Here is a 16,634-nt window from a genome sequence, read left to right on the forward strand (position 1 = left end):
AGAACAAGTAAAGGTTAAAGGACTGTAGAAATGCCATACAGTTTGCCAACTTCTCACATGTGGTTTATTGCCAAAATTTAAAATAAAAGAAGGTAATAGGAAGTATAAATCAGAACTGAAACATCAGTGGAATTTCCTTGGCTATTCAAAAGGGGGTCTGTCACGAGTGCCCCAAGAACTCCAGCTTTGCTAAAGAAATCTTATGTGGGATTTAGAATGAAGCTCCGAGAAAGGAATGAGAGCCATCCATGTTCTGAAGACATTGACCCTGGCCTGGCGTGAGACTGGTGGTGGGAAGGCATTCCCACTTCTAGCATACATGCGCTTTACTGGCTTGTCAGAGAGGCCCACTTTAGCTGCCTGCTGCATAGCAGGGGAGTAAAATCAAACCATCAATGGCACCGATAGTCCTCAGCCGAGAGAACACACTGTTAGTGGCTACCAGGTCTCTCTTTACCAGGTCCTAAAAAACAGGCACAAAGCACAAGCTCTCATAGCCTCTTCCTGGTAGCATTGTGAGGAGGAGGTTAGTTTCAGTCTTGAGCAGAAAAAGTTCAGTCTTGAGCAGAAAAGCAGAACCTCAGAATAGTTCAATACTTTGCCCATGGTCACACAGTAACAGGGTGACTTGAAATCAAAACTTACCTGGTCTGGTTCAAAACCGCAACCTAATGCCTTTATGCTGTCTCTACTCCTGTGTTCTATCACTTTCCTGCTGCCCTAGTGTGGGCTCAGAATCCACACCTTCAACCTGTGCCGCTCCATAGTGCAAACCAAGCTGTAGTTAGGGTCTTCATTATCATTCTTCCTTTACTTCTTGCCCCTCCATTTCCTCCCAAAGACCTTATTAGAGCCTTGATTTCTAATAAGCAAGGGAAAATGAGATTTTAAAAAAAAGAGACTGAAATGGATATTTCAGTGATATTTCAGGTTTCATATTATAGATGGCAAAATGATTCTATTCATCATTTCATCTAAATTATTCATCAGTTTATCAGGTGAGTTGAAATAAATACTATAAGTATTTAAATGACATGGCATAAAATGATTTCTAGCCATTCCTTTCTTCTCTCTTTTATGGCCACCCAAAACTAATTAGGAACTTAAAAAAGCTCAAAAGTGAATGGATCTTAATAGTTGTAAGGAAAAGGGAAGAAATACATGAGCTCATCAAGACAGCAAAGCTTTGACTGACATAGAAGAACACTTACAAGAAGGGCAAATGTTTCTTTTTGGAGAAAATAATTTTAATCAAGGTGTAGCTGATTTACAGTTTATATTACTTTCAGTGGTACACCATAGTTAATTCAGTATTTCTATAGATTATAGTCTATTTACATTTATTATAAAACAATGGCTGTATTGTATAGCACCATATAATATATCCTTGTTGCTTATCTATTTAATACATAGTAATTTGTATTCCTTAATTCCAAACCCCTATCTTGTCCCTCCCCTTTCCCCACTGGTGACTATGTTTTCTATGTATGTGAGTCTGTTTCTTTTTTGCCATATACAGTTTGTTTTATTTTTTACATTCCACATATAAGTTATATCACATGATATTTATCTTTCTCTGTCTGACTTATTTCACTTAGCATAATACCCTTGCCATGCAGTTCAAAGGGTAATGAATCTGCCTGAAATGCGGGAGACCTGGGTTCAATCTCTGGGTCAGGAAGATCCCCTGGAGAAGGGCATTCTACTGTGGTATTTTTGCCTGGGAAATCCCATGGACAGAGGAGCATAGAGGGCTATAGTCAAAAGGATCACAAAGAGTTGGACACGACTGAGCAACTACTACCTAGTACCCTTCAGGTCCATCCATATTGGTACAAATGGCACAATTTCATTCTTTTTACAGCTGAGTAATATTCCATTGTACATCCACTACATCTTCTTTATCATTCATCTGACGATTAACACTTAGATTGCTTCCATGTTTTGGCTGTTGTAAATAGTGCTGCTATGAACATTCGGGTGCATGTATCTTTTCACATTAGTATTTTATATTTTTGCAGTTATATACCCAGTAGTGGAATTGCTGGATTATATCATAGTTCTGTTTTTAATTTTTTAAGGAACTTCTGTAATGTTTTCCACAGTGACTGCACCAGTGTACATTCCCACCAATAGGGTACAAGGTTTCCTTTCTCCACATCCTAACTAACATTTATTATTTGAAGGCTTTTTAATGAAAGCCGTTTTGATAGGTGTTAAGTGATATTGTTATTTTTATTTGCACTTTTCTATTAACAATGTTGAGGATATTTTCTTGTGCCTATTAGCCATCTGTATGACTGAATGTGTGTTCAGGACTTCTGCCAATTTTTTGACTGGGTTGTTTACTTTTTTGATATTGAGTTAGGTGGGCTGTTTATATATTTTAGGTATTAACCCCTTGTTTGTCATATCATTTGCAAATGTTTTCTACCAAATAGGCTGTCTTTTAGTTTTGTCAATGGTTCCTTTGTTATGCAAAAGTTTTTAAGTTTGATTAGAAGTGTTAGTTGCTCAGTTGTGTCCATCTCCTTGCGACCCCATGGACTGTAGCCCATCAGGTTCCTCTGTCCGTAGGATTTTCCAGGCAAGAATACTGGAGTGGGTTGTCATTGCCTTCTCCAGGGGATCTTCCCAACCCAGGGATCAAACCTGAATCTCCTGTGTCTTCTGCACTGCAGGCAGATTCTTTACATGCTGAGCCATTGGGGAAGCCCAAGTTTGATTAGGTCTCATTTTTAAAATTAAAAAAAAAATTTCTTTGAAGGATAGTTGCTTTACAGACTTTTGTTGTTTTCTGTCAAACGTCAAAATGAGTCAGGCATAGTATATGTATGTCGCCTCCCTTTTGAACCTCCCTCCCGTCTCCCTCCCCATCCCACCCCTCTAGGTTGATGCAGAACTCCTATTTGAGTTTCCTGAGCCATACAGCAAATTCCCATTGGCTATCTATTTACATATGGTAATGTACGTTTCCAACTTACTCTTTCCATACATCTCACCCTCTCCTCCCCTCTCCCCATGTCCATAAGCCTATTTTCTATGTCTGTTTCTCCACTGCTGCCCTTTAAATAAATTCTTCAGTACCATTTTTCTAGATTCTGTATATATGCATCAGAATATGATATTTATATTTCTCTTTCTGACTTACTTCCTTTTCATGTCTGAGTAGTGTTCCATTGTGTATATGTACCACAACTTCTTTATCCATTCATCTGTCAATGGACATCTAGTTTGCTTCCATGTTCTAGCCATTGTAAACAGTGCTGCAATGAACAATGGGATACATGTGTCTTTTACAATTTTTCTTTCCTCAGGGTATATGCCTAGGAGTGGGATTGCTGGGTCATATGGTGGTTTTATTCATAGTTTTTAAAGAAATCTCCATACTGTCTTCCATAGTGGCTGTATCAATTTACATGCCTACCAACAGTGCAAGAGTGTTCCCTTTTTTCCAGCATTTATTGTTTTTAGGCTTTTTGATGATGGCCATTCTGACTGGTGTGATGTGATATCTCATTGTAGCTTTGATTTGCATTTCTCTAATAAAAAGCAATGTTGAGCATCTTTTCATGTGTTTGTTAGCCATCTGTATGTCTTCTTTAGAGAAATGGCTGTTTAGGTCTTTTCCCCACTTTTTAATTGGGTTGTTTTTCTGGTATTCAGTTCTATGAGCTGCATATATATTTTGGAAATTAATCCTTTGTCAGTTGTTTCATTTGCTGTTATTTTCTCCCATTCTGAGGGTTTTGTCTTTTTGCCTTGCTTTAGTTTCCTTTGCTGTGCAAAAGCTTTTAAGTTTAATCAGGCCCTACTTGTTTACTTTAGTTTTTATTTCTGTTACTCTAGGAAGTGGGTCATAGAAGATCTTGCTTTGATTTATGTCATTGAGTGTTCTTCCTATGTTTTCCTCTAAAAGTTTTATAGTTTCTGGCCTTACATTTAGGTTTTTAATCCATTTTGAGTTTATCTTTGTATATGGTGTTAGGAAGTGTTCTAACTTCATTCTCTTACATGTAGCTGTCCAGTTTTCCCAGCACCATTGATTGAAGAGGCTGTCTTGGCCCCATTGTATATTTTTACCTCCTTTGTCAAAAATTAGGTACTCATAGGTGCATAGGTTTATTTATGGACTTTCTATCTTGTTCCATTGGTCTATATTTCTGTTTTTGTACCAGTACCATACTGTCTTGATAGTATACTCTATAGTATACCATACTGTAGCTTTGTAGTATAATCTGAAGTCAGGAAGGTTGATTCCTCCAGCTCCATTCTTCTTTCTCAATACTGCTTTGGCTATTCAGGGTCTTTTGTGTTTCCATATGAATTGTGAAATTTTTTTGTTCTAGTTCTGTGAAAAATGTCATTGGTAATTTTATAGGGATCACATTGAAACTGTAGATTGCATTTGGTAGCATAGTCATTTTTGTAATATTGATTCTTCCTACCCAGGAACATGGAATATCTCTCCATCTGTTTATGCTGTCTTTGATTTCTTTCATTAATGTTTTATAATTTTCTGCATACAGTTCTTTTGTCTCCTTAGGTAAGTTTATTCCTAGATATTTAATTCTTTTTGTTGCAACAGTGAATGGGATTTATTCCTTAATTTCTCCTTCTGATTTTTCATTGTTAATATATAGAATTGCAAGTGATTTCTGTGTATTGATTTTGTATCCTACAACTTTTTGTAATTCACTGGTTAGCTCTAGTAATTTTGTGATACTATCTTTAGGGTTTTCTGTGTACAGTATCATGTCATATGAAAACAGTGAGAGCTTTCCTTCTTTTCCAATATGGATTCCTTTTATTTCTTTTTCTTCTCTGATTGCTGTAGCTAGGACTTCAGAACTATGTTGAATAATCGTGGTGAAAGTGGACACCTTTGTCTTGTTCCTGATCTTAGGCAGAATGCTTTCAGTTTTTCACCATTGAGAATAATGTTTGCTGTCGGATTATCATATATAGCCTTTCCTATGTTGAGGTAGGTTCCTTCTATGCCCATTGTTTGAAGAGTTGTAATCATAAATGGATGCTAAATTTTGTCAAAGGTTTTTTATGCATCTATTGAGATGATCATATGGTTTTTATCTTTCAATTTGTTGATATGGTGTATCACATTGGTTGATTTGCTTATATTGAAGAATCCTTGCATTCCTGGAATAAACCCAACTTGATCATGGTGTATGAGTTTTTTGATGTGTTGCTGAATTCTGTTTGCTAAAATGTTGTTGAGGATTTTTGCATCTATGTTCATCAGTGATATTGGCCTGTAGTTTTCTTTTTTTGTGTTGTCGTTGTCTGGTTTTGGTATCAGGGTGATGGTGGCCTTGTAGAATGAGTTTGGAAGTGTTCCTTTCTCTGAAAGTTTTTGAAAGAGTTTTAAAAATATAGGCATTAGCTCCCCACTCCAGTACTCTTGCCTGGAAAACCCCATGGACGGAGGAGCCTAGAAGGCTGAAGTCCATGGGGTCGCTAGGAGTCAGACACGACTTCACTTTCACTTTCACTTTTTACTTTCACGCATTGGAGAAGGAAATGGCAACCCACTCCAGTGTTCTTGCCTGGAGAATCCCAGGGACGGGGGAGCCTGATGGGCTGCCATCTCTGGGGTCACACAGAGTGGGACACGACTGAAGCGACTTAGCAGCAGCAGCAGCAGGCATTAGCTCTTCTCTAAATGATTGATAGAATTCTCCTGTGAAGCCACATGGTCCTGGGCTTTTGTTTTTCGGGAGATTTTTGATCACAGCTTCAATTTCAGTGCTTGTAATTGTGTTGTTTATAATTTCTATTTCTTCCTGGTTCAGTCTTGGAAGATTAAACTTTTCTAAGAATCTATCCATTTCTTCCAGGTTATCCATTTTATTGCCATATAATTGTTCATAATGGTCTCTTATTTTGTATTTCTGCTTTGTCTGTGATTTGTTGATTTGATTCTTCTCTCTTTTTTCCTTGATGAGTCTGGCTAAAGGTTTATCAATTTTGTTTATCTTCTCAAAGAACCAGCTTTTAGTTTTATTAATCTTTACTATTATTTCTTTCATTTCTTTTTCATTTATTTCTGCTCAGAGCTCTATGATTTCTTTCCTTCTGCTAATTATGGGTTTGTTTGTTTGTTTGTTTGTTTTGTTCTTCTTTTCCCAGTTGTTTTAGGTGTAAAGTTAGGTTGTCTATTTGATGTTTTTCTTGTTTCTTGAGGTAGAATTGTATTGCTATAAACTTCCCTCTTAGAACTGCTTTTGCCGTGTCCCATAGGTTTTGAGTTGTGTTTTTGTTGTCATTTGTTTCTAGAAATTTTTTGATTTCCCTTTTGATTTCTTCAGTAACATGTTGGTTATTTAGAAACGTGTTGTTTAATCTCCATGTGTTTGTGTTTCTTACACTTTTTTTTGTAATTGATATTTAGTCTCATAGCGTTGTGATTAGAGAAGATGCTTGATACAATTTCAGTTTTCTTAAATTTACTGAGGTTAGATTTGTGACCCAAGATGTGGTTTATCCTGGAGAATGTTCCATGTGCACTTGAGAAGAAGGTGTATTCTTCTGCATTTGGATGGATGTCCTGAAGATATCAATGAGATCCATCTCATCTAGTATAAGACTCGTGTTTCCTTATTAATTTTATTTTTTGATGATCTGTCCATTGGTGTGAGTGGAGTGTTAAAGTCTCCTAGTATTATGTTATTGTCAGTTTCTCCTTTTATGTCTGTTAGTGTTTGTCTTATGTGTTGAGGTGCTCCTATGTTGTGTGCATAGATATTTACAATTGTTATGTCTTCCTCTTGGATTGATCCCTTGATCATTATGTAGTGTCCTTCCTTATCTCTTATAATCTTCTTTATTTTAAGGTCTATTTTGTCTGATATGAGGGTTGCTACTCCAGCTTTCTTCTGCTTTCCATTTGTGAATATATTTTTCCATCCTCTCACTTTCAGTCTCTATGTGTTTTTATGTCTGAAGTGGGTATAGACAGCATGTATATGGGTCTTGTTTTGTATCCATCCAGGCAGTCTGTGTCTTTTGGTTGGAGCATTTAATTCATTTACATTTAAAGTAATTATTGATATATATGTTCCTACTGCCATTTTCATTGTTTGGCGTTGATTTTGTAGATTTTTTTTTTTCTTTTGTATTTCTTGACTATATAAATCCCTTTAACATTTGCTGTAAAGCTGGTTTGGTGGTACTGAATTCTCTTAACTTTTGCTTGGCTGAAAAGCTTTTGATTTCTCCATTAATGTTGGATGAGATCCTTGCCAGATACAGTAATCTTGGTTGGAGATTTTTTCCCTTTCAGTACTTTAAATATATCTTTCCATTCCCTTCTGGCCTCCAGAGTTTCTGCTGAAAGATCAGCTGTTAAGCATATGAGGTTTTCCTTGTATTTTACTTGTTGCTTCTCCCTTGCTGCCTTTAATATTCTTTCTTTGTGTTTAGTCTTTGTTAGTTTGATTAATATGTGTCTTATTTTTTGGTATCATTTTCAAATTCCTTAATCAGTGTTTTATACTTTTCAGTGTAGAAATTTTTTTACATTCTTTGTTAAGTTTATTCCAATGTATTTTATTCTTTCGTATGCAGTTTTAAATGGAATTTTCTGCTTTCTCTTCCTGATATTTTATTGTTGTCCAGTTGCTCACTGAGTTGTGTCTGACTGTTTGTGACCCCATGGAATACCCCATGGACTACCACACCAGGATTCCCTGTTCTTCACTATCTCCTTGCTCAAACTCATGTCCACTGAGTCAGTGATACTATCTAAATATCTCATCCTATGCTCTCCTCTTCAACATTTTCCTTCACTGTTTCCAAGCATCAGGGTCTTCTCGAATGAATCAGCTTTTTGGATCAGGTGGCCAAAGTATTGGAGCTTCAGCACCTGTCCTTCCAATGAATATTCAGGACTGATTTCCTTTAGGATGGACTGGTTTGATCTCTTTGCAGTCCAAGGGACTCTCAAGAGTCTTCTCCAACACCACAGTTAAAAAGCATCAGTTCTTTGGTGCTCAGCCTTCTTTATGGTCCAGCTCTCACATCCGTACATGACTACTGGAAAAACCATGGCTTTGACTATATGGACCTTTGTCAGCAAAGTAACATCTCTGCTTTTTAATATGCTGTCTAGGCTTCTCATACCTTTTCTTCCAAGGAGCAAGCTTCTTTTCATTTCTGAAAAATGCTGTAGTCACCATCCACAGTGATTGTGGAGCCCAAGAAAATAAAATCTATCTTTATTTCCACTTTTTCCCTATTTGTTTGCCATGAAGTGATGGGACTGGATGCCATGATCTTAGTTTTTGAATGTTTCATTTTAAGCCAGCTTTTCCACTTTCCTCTTTCACCCCCACCAAGAGGCTCTTTAGTTCCTCTTCATTTTCTGCCATTAGAGTGGTATCATCTACATATCTCAAGTAATTTATATGTCTCCTGGCAATCTTAATCATAGCTTCTGATTCATCCAGACTGGCATTTCACATGATGTACTCTGCATATAAGTTAAATAAGCAGGGTGCAATATACAGCCTTGTCATATTACTTCCCCAATTTTTAACCAGTCAGTTGTTCCATGTCCAGTTCTCACTGCTGCTTCTTGACTTGCATACAGGTTTCTCAGGAGACAGATAAGGTGGTTTGGTATTCCCATCTCTTTAATAATTTCCCAAAGTTTGTCATGACCCACACAGTCAAAGGCGTCAGTGTAGACAATGAAGTAGATATTTTACTGGAATCCCGTTGCTTTCTCTATGGTCCAATGAATGTTAACAATTTGATCTCTGGTTCCTCTGCATTTTCTAAACCCAGCTTATGCATCTGGAAGTTCTCTTTTCACATACTACTGAAGCCTAGCTTGAAGGATTTTGAGCATAACCTTATTAGCATGTGAAATGAGTGCAGTTATCCAGTTCAGTTCAATTCAGTCATTCAGTCATGTCCTATTCTTTGTGACCCCATGGACTGCAGCATGCCAGGCTTCCCTGTCCATCACCAGTTCCCAGAACTTGCTCAGACTCATGTCCATTGAGTCAGTGATTCCATCCAACCATCTCTGCCAGGGTCCAGGCCCAGTGGATCCAGGGTGATTCGAAGGTGGGGACGGAGTCGGCGTCCTTGGAAATAACTTATTTAATTACAGATAGAGAGGGATTAGAAAATTATCAGAGAAAAAGAGGCTGAATACCTTGGTTTACATGGAATACCAATCACCACCTATGTAGGTCGCAGGCGTCTTCCCGTTCTCCTGAAGGAGAGGAGGCACTGAGGGCCCCCCAGTCCTATCTTAGAAGCCCAGGCAAAATTAGCAAGCTTGGTGGGTACTCATGCACCAGATGGGAATTCAGCCAGAAAATAGTAGGAGAGAGAAAGAGGCTGAATAACTTGGTTTACATGGGATACCAATAAAATTCCAAGACAAGGAATTTGCACCATCTACATTGGGCTGCTAGCACCACTTGAATATCGATCGGAAGGTGCCCCTCCTTGGGCTCCTTCTTGAGTGGGCTTGAAAGCCGGGACAAGTAAGTAGACATGGCGAGCACCCATGCTCCAGATGGGAATTCAGCCAGAAAAACGGGGAGCAGAAAAGAACATGAGGGAATCAGTCTTTCTGGAAACTGACCTGATTTCTTTATTTTTGGTTTTGCTTACATACCTTTTGTTACACATAGGGATGAATACAGAGTCACGTGGGGGTCAGCAGTCCTGACCTTTATCAAAATCAGGTGCTTTACATAAAAAAAGATCTTAGCGGTTTTACATCATCTTCTGGCCATGAGGCCTGCTGACATTTTATGACCCTTTCTTTCTGATTACAAAAAAACTTATTTTTTCCAAGGGTGTTTTTTCTTAAACCAGGCATCACCCTCCAAATAAAGTTGCATTCCTATAGGGTGAGGGTGTAGTGAGTTACAATCAGGAAAGGAATTTATTTAACCTAATGTTAACATGATTAATCTTAAAGGTTAATACTTATTTCTCCTATATGCTAGTTATATTCATTATAAGAGAAGGGAATATGGAGATTTAGCAGCAAACATCTGCCCAACAAATGAAAACCCTTTACCAATGTTCCCCTTAAGATCTATTTAGTCTTAAGATAGTGATAAAGTTACATTTTTACATAGCAAGGACACAGTGATTTATAACAAAGTACAGTGATCTATAACAAAAGAGAAAATTCATTAACTCAAAAAGTCTAGTATTGCTAACCTTAAAAACTACTATATTTCCTTTTCTATATTCCAAATACATTGATTAATATATTCCCAGGTGCCTAAGGATATGGAGGCCTGGCAGCAATCATTGACTCAACAATGAGAAAAGCCCTATGCTAATTAAGACTCTCAAAATACTCCAAACTCTCTGTGTTGTTTATAGTTGAGAGGTAGTAAACAATCATGTGTGTAGTGGCAGCAGTATGGATAATCCTGTCATACAAGCTAGTTTGCCAGCAGAGAGGTTTGACCTGAGACACCCTTGTCACACCCAGGGCAGGGAATTAGCAGCAATTATTGGCACAACAAATGAAAAACCCTTCACCAACATAATTCCTAACCAACCCACTATACAAATAATTTCTAACTTCGCAAAAGAATTTGCCTTTAGTAAGTCTAAAACATCTCGTGCCTCTCAGGTTGGGAGGCTGTAAACAATCACATGTGGCCGGACGAACCTGCACAGGCAGGCGAGATAACCTTCAGAGGAGTCCGTAAGTTGAAACACTCTTGTCATGCCCAGGAATTTTTATTGACTTGGAGCTGCACGTTTACTCCTTCTCCGAGAGAACCAGTGGGGAACAGCCCCCTATAAAGTCAGAGGTGTTGGCGAGAGCATGAAACAGTAAAGTAGATAGACTCTGGTTTTGGGGGTAGATGTTCGGGAACGGGGAGTTTCCTGAGGCTTGATCATGCCTTTGCGTATGCCAAGCCTCCTTCCTCATGACCTTTGCCATGGGCAGAGTTCCTCACACTGGCTCCCGGCACATCTCATCCTCTGTCATCCCCTTCAATCTTACCCAGCATCAGGCTCTTTTGTAGTAAGTCAGTTCTTCTCATCGGGTGGCCAAAGTATTGGAGCTTCAGCCTCAGCATCAGTCCTTCCAATGAATATTCAGGACTGATTTCCTTTAGGATGGACTGGTTTGATCTCCTTGCAGTCCAGGGGACTCTCAAGAGTCTTCTTCAACACCAGAGTTCAAAAGCATCAATTCTTTGGTGTTCAGCTTTCTTTATAGTCCAACTCTCACATCCGTACATGGCTCCTGGAAAAACCATAGCTTTGACTATGGACCTTTGTTGGCAAAGCAATGTCTCTGCTTTTTAATAAGTTGTCTAGGTTCATCATAGCTTTTCTTCCAAGGAGCAAGCTTCTTTTAATTTCATGGCTGCAGTCACCATCTGCAGTGATTTTGGAGCCCAAGAAAATAAAGTCTGTTACTGTTTCCATTATTTCCCTTCTATTTGCCCTGAAGTGGTGGGACTGGATACCATGATCTTAGTTTTGTGGATGTTGAGCTTTAAGCCATCTTTTTCACTCTCCTCTTTCACCCTCATCAAGAAGCTCTTTGGTTCCTCTTTGCTTTCTTCCATAATAGTGGTGTCATCTGCTTATCTGATGATATTGATATTTTTCCCAGCAATTTTGATTCAAGCTCATGCTTCATCAGGCCCAGTATTTCATATGATGTACTCTGCATATAAGTTAAATAAGCAGGGTGACAGTATCCAGCTTTGATGTACTCTTTTCCCAATTTGGAAACAGTCTGTTGTTCCTGGTTTGGTTATAACTGTTGCTTCTTGACCCACATACAGATTTCTCAGGATGCAGGGAAGTTGGTCTGGCATTCCCATGTCTTTAAGAATTTTCCAGTCTGTTGTGATCCACACAGTCAAAGGTTTAGAGTAGCCAATTAAGCAGTAGTAGATGTTCCTCTGGAATTCTCTTGCTTTTTCAATGATCCAGCAGATGTTGGCAATTTGATCTCTGGTTCCTCTGCCTTTTCTAAATCCCACTTTGACATCTGGAAGTTCTCACTTCACTTTCTGTTGAAGCCTATCTTGGAGAATTTGGTAGTTTGAACATTGTTTGGCATTGCCCTTCTTCGAAATTGGAATGAAAACCTGACTTTTCCAGTCCTCTGGCCACTGCTGAATTTTCCAAATTTGCTGATATATTGAGTGCAGCACTTTAACAGCATCATCTATTAGGATTTGAAATAGCTCTGCTGGATTTCCATCACCTCTACTAGCTTTGTTTGTAGTAATGCTTCCTAAGGCCCACAATATTTTATATTTATATATAGAAAAGCAACAGATTTCTGTATGTTAATCTTATATAGTGCAGTTTCACTGAATTAATTTATTAGTTCTTCCCTCCCAGTTTGGATGCCTTTTATTTCTTTTTCTTCTCTGATTGCTGTATCTAGAACTTGCAATGCTATGTTAAATAAAAATGATGAGAGTGGGCATCTTTTTCTTGTACCTGATTCTATAGGAATGGCTTTCAACTTTCACTGCTGATTATATTAGCTGTGGGTTTGCCTTAATTATATTAAGATGTATTTCTTTTGTACTAGCTTTGATGAGAGTTCTTAATCATGATTGGATATTGAGTTTTGCCAAATGCTTTTATTTCATCTATTGAGATGATTATGTGATTTAAAAAATCTGAAGTTGAGTTTATTTACAATGTTGTGTTTCTTTCAGGTGAATAGCATGATGACATAGTATTTTTGATTCCCTTGTGGCTCAGTTGGTAAAGAATCTGCCTACAATGCACAAGACCTGGGTTCAATCTCTGGTTTGGGAAGATTCCCTGGAGAAGGAAAAGGCTATCCACTCCAGTATTCTGGCCTAGAGAATGGTCTATACAGTCCATGGGCTCGTAAGGAGTCGGATATGACTGACCCACCTTCACTTTATCTTTTTGCAGATTGTATTCTATTATAGGATATTATATATATACAGTATTATATTGGGTGTAATTTCCTGCATTATACAGTAAATCATTGTTGCCTATTTATTTTACATATATCTGTTAACCCTATACTTCTTATTTGTCCTTCCCCACTCCCCCTTAACTTTGGTAAACATAAGTTTGTTTTCTGTGTTTATGAGCCTGTTTCTGCTTTGTTTATATATAGTTTCATTTGTATTTTTTTTTGATTCCACGTATAAGTGATACCATATAATATTTGTCTGACTTACTTCACTAAGTATAATATTCTCTATGTCTATCCATATTGCTGCAGATGGCAGGAGTTCATTTTTTTTCTCTGAGTAATATAGCATTGTACCAGACCACCTGACCTGCCTCTAGATAAATCTGTATGCAGGTCAGGAAGCAACAATTAGAACTGGACATGGAATAACAGACTGGTTCCAAATAGGAAAAGGAGTACGTCAAGGTGTATATTGTCACCCTGCTTACTTAACTTCTATGAGAGTACATCATGAGAAACACTGGACTGGAAGAAGAACAAGCTGGAATCAAGATTGCCAGGAGAAATATCAATAACCTCAGATATGCAGATGACACCACCCTTATGGCAGAAAGTGAAGAGGAACTAAAAAGCCTCTTGATGAAAGTGAAAGAGGAGAGTGAAAAAGTTGGCTTAAAGCTCAACATTCAGAAAACTAAGATCATGGCATCCGGTCCCATCACTTCATGGGAAATAGTGAAACAGTGGAAACAGTATCAGACTTTTTTTTGAGGGGGCTCCAAAATCACTGTAGATGGTGATTACAGCCACGAAATTCAAAGACACTTACTCCTTGGAAGAAAAGTTATGACCAACCTAGATAGCATATTGAAAAGCAGAGGCATTACTTTGCTGACTAAGGTCCATCTAGTCAAGGCTATTGTTTTTCCAGTAGTCATGTATGGATGTGAGAGTTGGACTGTGAAGAAGGCTGAGCGCCGAAGAATTGATGCTTTTGAACTGTGATGTTGAAGAAGACTCTTGAGAGTCCCTTGGACTGCAAGGAGATCCAACCAATCCATTCTGAAGGAGATCAGCCCTGGGATTTCTTTGGAAGGAATGATGCTAAAGCTGAAACTCCAATACTTTGGCCACCTCATGCAAAGAGTTGACTCATTGGGAAAGACTCTGATGCTGGGAGGGATTGGGGGAAGGAGGAGAAGGGGACGACAGAGGATGAGATGGCTGGATGGCATCACCTACTCAATGGACATGAGTCTGAGTGAACTCCAGGAGTTGGTGATGGACAGGGAGGCCTGGCGTGCTGCGATTCATGGGGTCGCAGAGAGTTGGACATGACTGAGCGACTGAACTGAACTGAATTGATGGGCTTCCTGGGTGGCTCAGTGGTAAAGAATCCGCATGCCAATGTAGGAGATGTGGGTTCAATTCCTGGGTGGAGAAGTTCCCCTTGGAGAAGCAAATGGCTACCCACTCCAGTATTCTTGCTTGGAGAATCACATGGACACAGGAACTTGGCAGGCTACAGTCCATGGAGTCGCAAAGGGTTGTACACAACTGAGTGCCTAAGCACACAATTATGATATATTTTGGTGTGCATTTGTTTGGGTTCATCTTGTTTAAGACCCTCTGTGCTTGCGGTACCTGGATAGGCTTCCTTTATCAGGTTCAGGTTGTTTTCTGCCATAATTTCATCAAATGCATCTTGACCCATTTTCCTCTCTCTTCCACTTTCAGGTCCCTATAATGTGAATGTTAATATACTTGATTTTGTCCTATAAGTCCCTTAAACTATTCTCATTTTTTGTTTGTTCTGATTGGGTGAATTCCGTTATTCCATCTTCCAGATCATTGGTGCATTCTTTTGTATCACCTTGTCTGCTGTTAATTCCTTTTAGTGTCTTTTTCATTTCAGTTATTCTTCAGTTCTGACTAGATCTTTTTCTTATATTTTCTAGTTCCTTGTTAAAATTCTCATGGTGTTCATATATTCTTCTCCTGTATTTGGTTAGTAATGCTTTGAACTCTATCTGGTCAATTGTTTATTTCTGTTTTATTACTTTGTTTTCCTGGGTTTTTCTCTTATTCTTTCAGTTAAAACAATTTCCTCTGTCTCTATGAAATTAGGTGAAAGAGTTAGTTACCAATTGCAGTCTTGAAGGAGAGTCCTTGTGTGGGAGATTCCCTAATACAGGTTATGTGTGCTCCATTGCTTTGGTGGGAGAACAGGATCTCATATGAGCATCAGTTATGTTTTCCCCCAGTGTGTGCTGGAAGCTTTCACTTTGGTAGAAAGCAGGGCTGGAGATGGGATTCCTTGGTGGCTCAGAGGGTAAAGAGTCTGCCTGCAATGTGGGAAATGTGAGCTCAGTCCTTGAGTCAGGAAGATCCCCTGGAGAAGAAAATAACAACCCACTCCAGTATTCTTGCCTGGAAAATCCCATGGATGGAGGAGCCTGGTAGGCTACAGTCTATAGGGTCTCAAAGAGTTGAACACGACTGAGTGACTTCACTTGCACTTTCAGGGCTGGAGATGGAGAGACACCAGCCAGATCCAGGTGTGAGTCAGAGCTTATCCTCTGCTCAGTGGTCAGCACCACCCTATGGGGGCTGGAGGTAGATTCCAAGGTGCTGGAACAGAAACCCTGAGGTTCAGGTCTGAGTTGACCCCATTCCTTCTAAGTGTGTGCTCTCCCCATGCCCAGAACCTTCACTTTGGCCCCAGAGGGGAGTAGTGGTGCAACAGGAGGGACTGGTCTGGGCACTCACCATACATCTGGGCACAAGCTATATTGGCCCTAGCCAGTCAACAACCTAGACTGCTTCTGATGCTCTGCCTGTGTAAGCACCATAATGGCTGCCCCAGCCCACTTGAATGCCTGTCTGGGTCTGACCTACCTTTGTCCCTCATAACTGAGTTCTCTTGGCCACTACAGCACTCACTCTAGTGCTAGTGTGGATTTGTGCTGTAGATCCTGTGGGGATCCAGTGGTGCAGTGCTTGGCATGGGTCAGGGTGTGGGCTGTGTCAGCCCTAGGTGCAGAGACTTGGAAGACCTCTGATGCTATGCCTGCGTCAGCACCAGTAATGGCTGCCCTCACTCCACTCAGATGCTGTTCCAGGTCGGAGTCGCTTCCATTCCTCACAGCTGAGACCTCACCTCAGCTACAGCAGCTCTCACCCTAGGGTAGAGCTGTGTCATGAAGCAAGTAGGTCCGGAGTGGATGCTCAGTTCAGGCTGGGGCCCACACCAGCCATTGGGAGAAACCAGCCAGTGTTCCATGTAGCTTCCATCTGCATTCTCTGCCCTGTTTGGGGAGGAAGGGATCTGCATGGTACTCATGAATTGGCTTCTCACAGCCTTCCTGTTAGTCCTGCTGGTCTCCACCCAGTCAAGGGGACTCATTTTCCCAGTGTCTGACCCCAGGGTTGGGGGGCCCAATATGTGGTTTTAAACATTTATTCCTTAGGAATGATCTCTGCCCTGTAATCTCCCTCTTCTCAGTTCGCTGTAAAGGGCACAGGTCCCAGAATGATGTCTTCATTTCCTACAAGATTCCGTGTAGATCTTCTTTTACAGGCTTGGTTGTACAGTATTCTTTCTGTCAGTTTCCAATTAGTTTTCAGTGCGAATTTTTCCCACATGTAGATGTATTTCTGATGGGTTCATGGAGTGGGAGGGGGTGAATTCTCT

The sequence above is a fragment of the Capra hircus genome, chromosome 3 (assembly GCF_001704415.2).
Source record: "Capra hircus breed San Clemente chromosome 3, ASM170441v1, whole genome shotgun sequence".
Lineage (NCBI taxonomy): Eukaryota > Metazoa > Chordata > Mammalia > Artiodactyla > Bovidae > Capra > Capra hircus.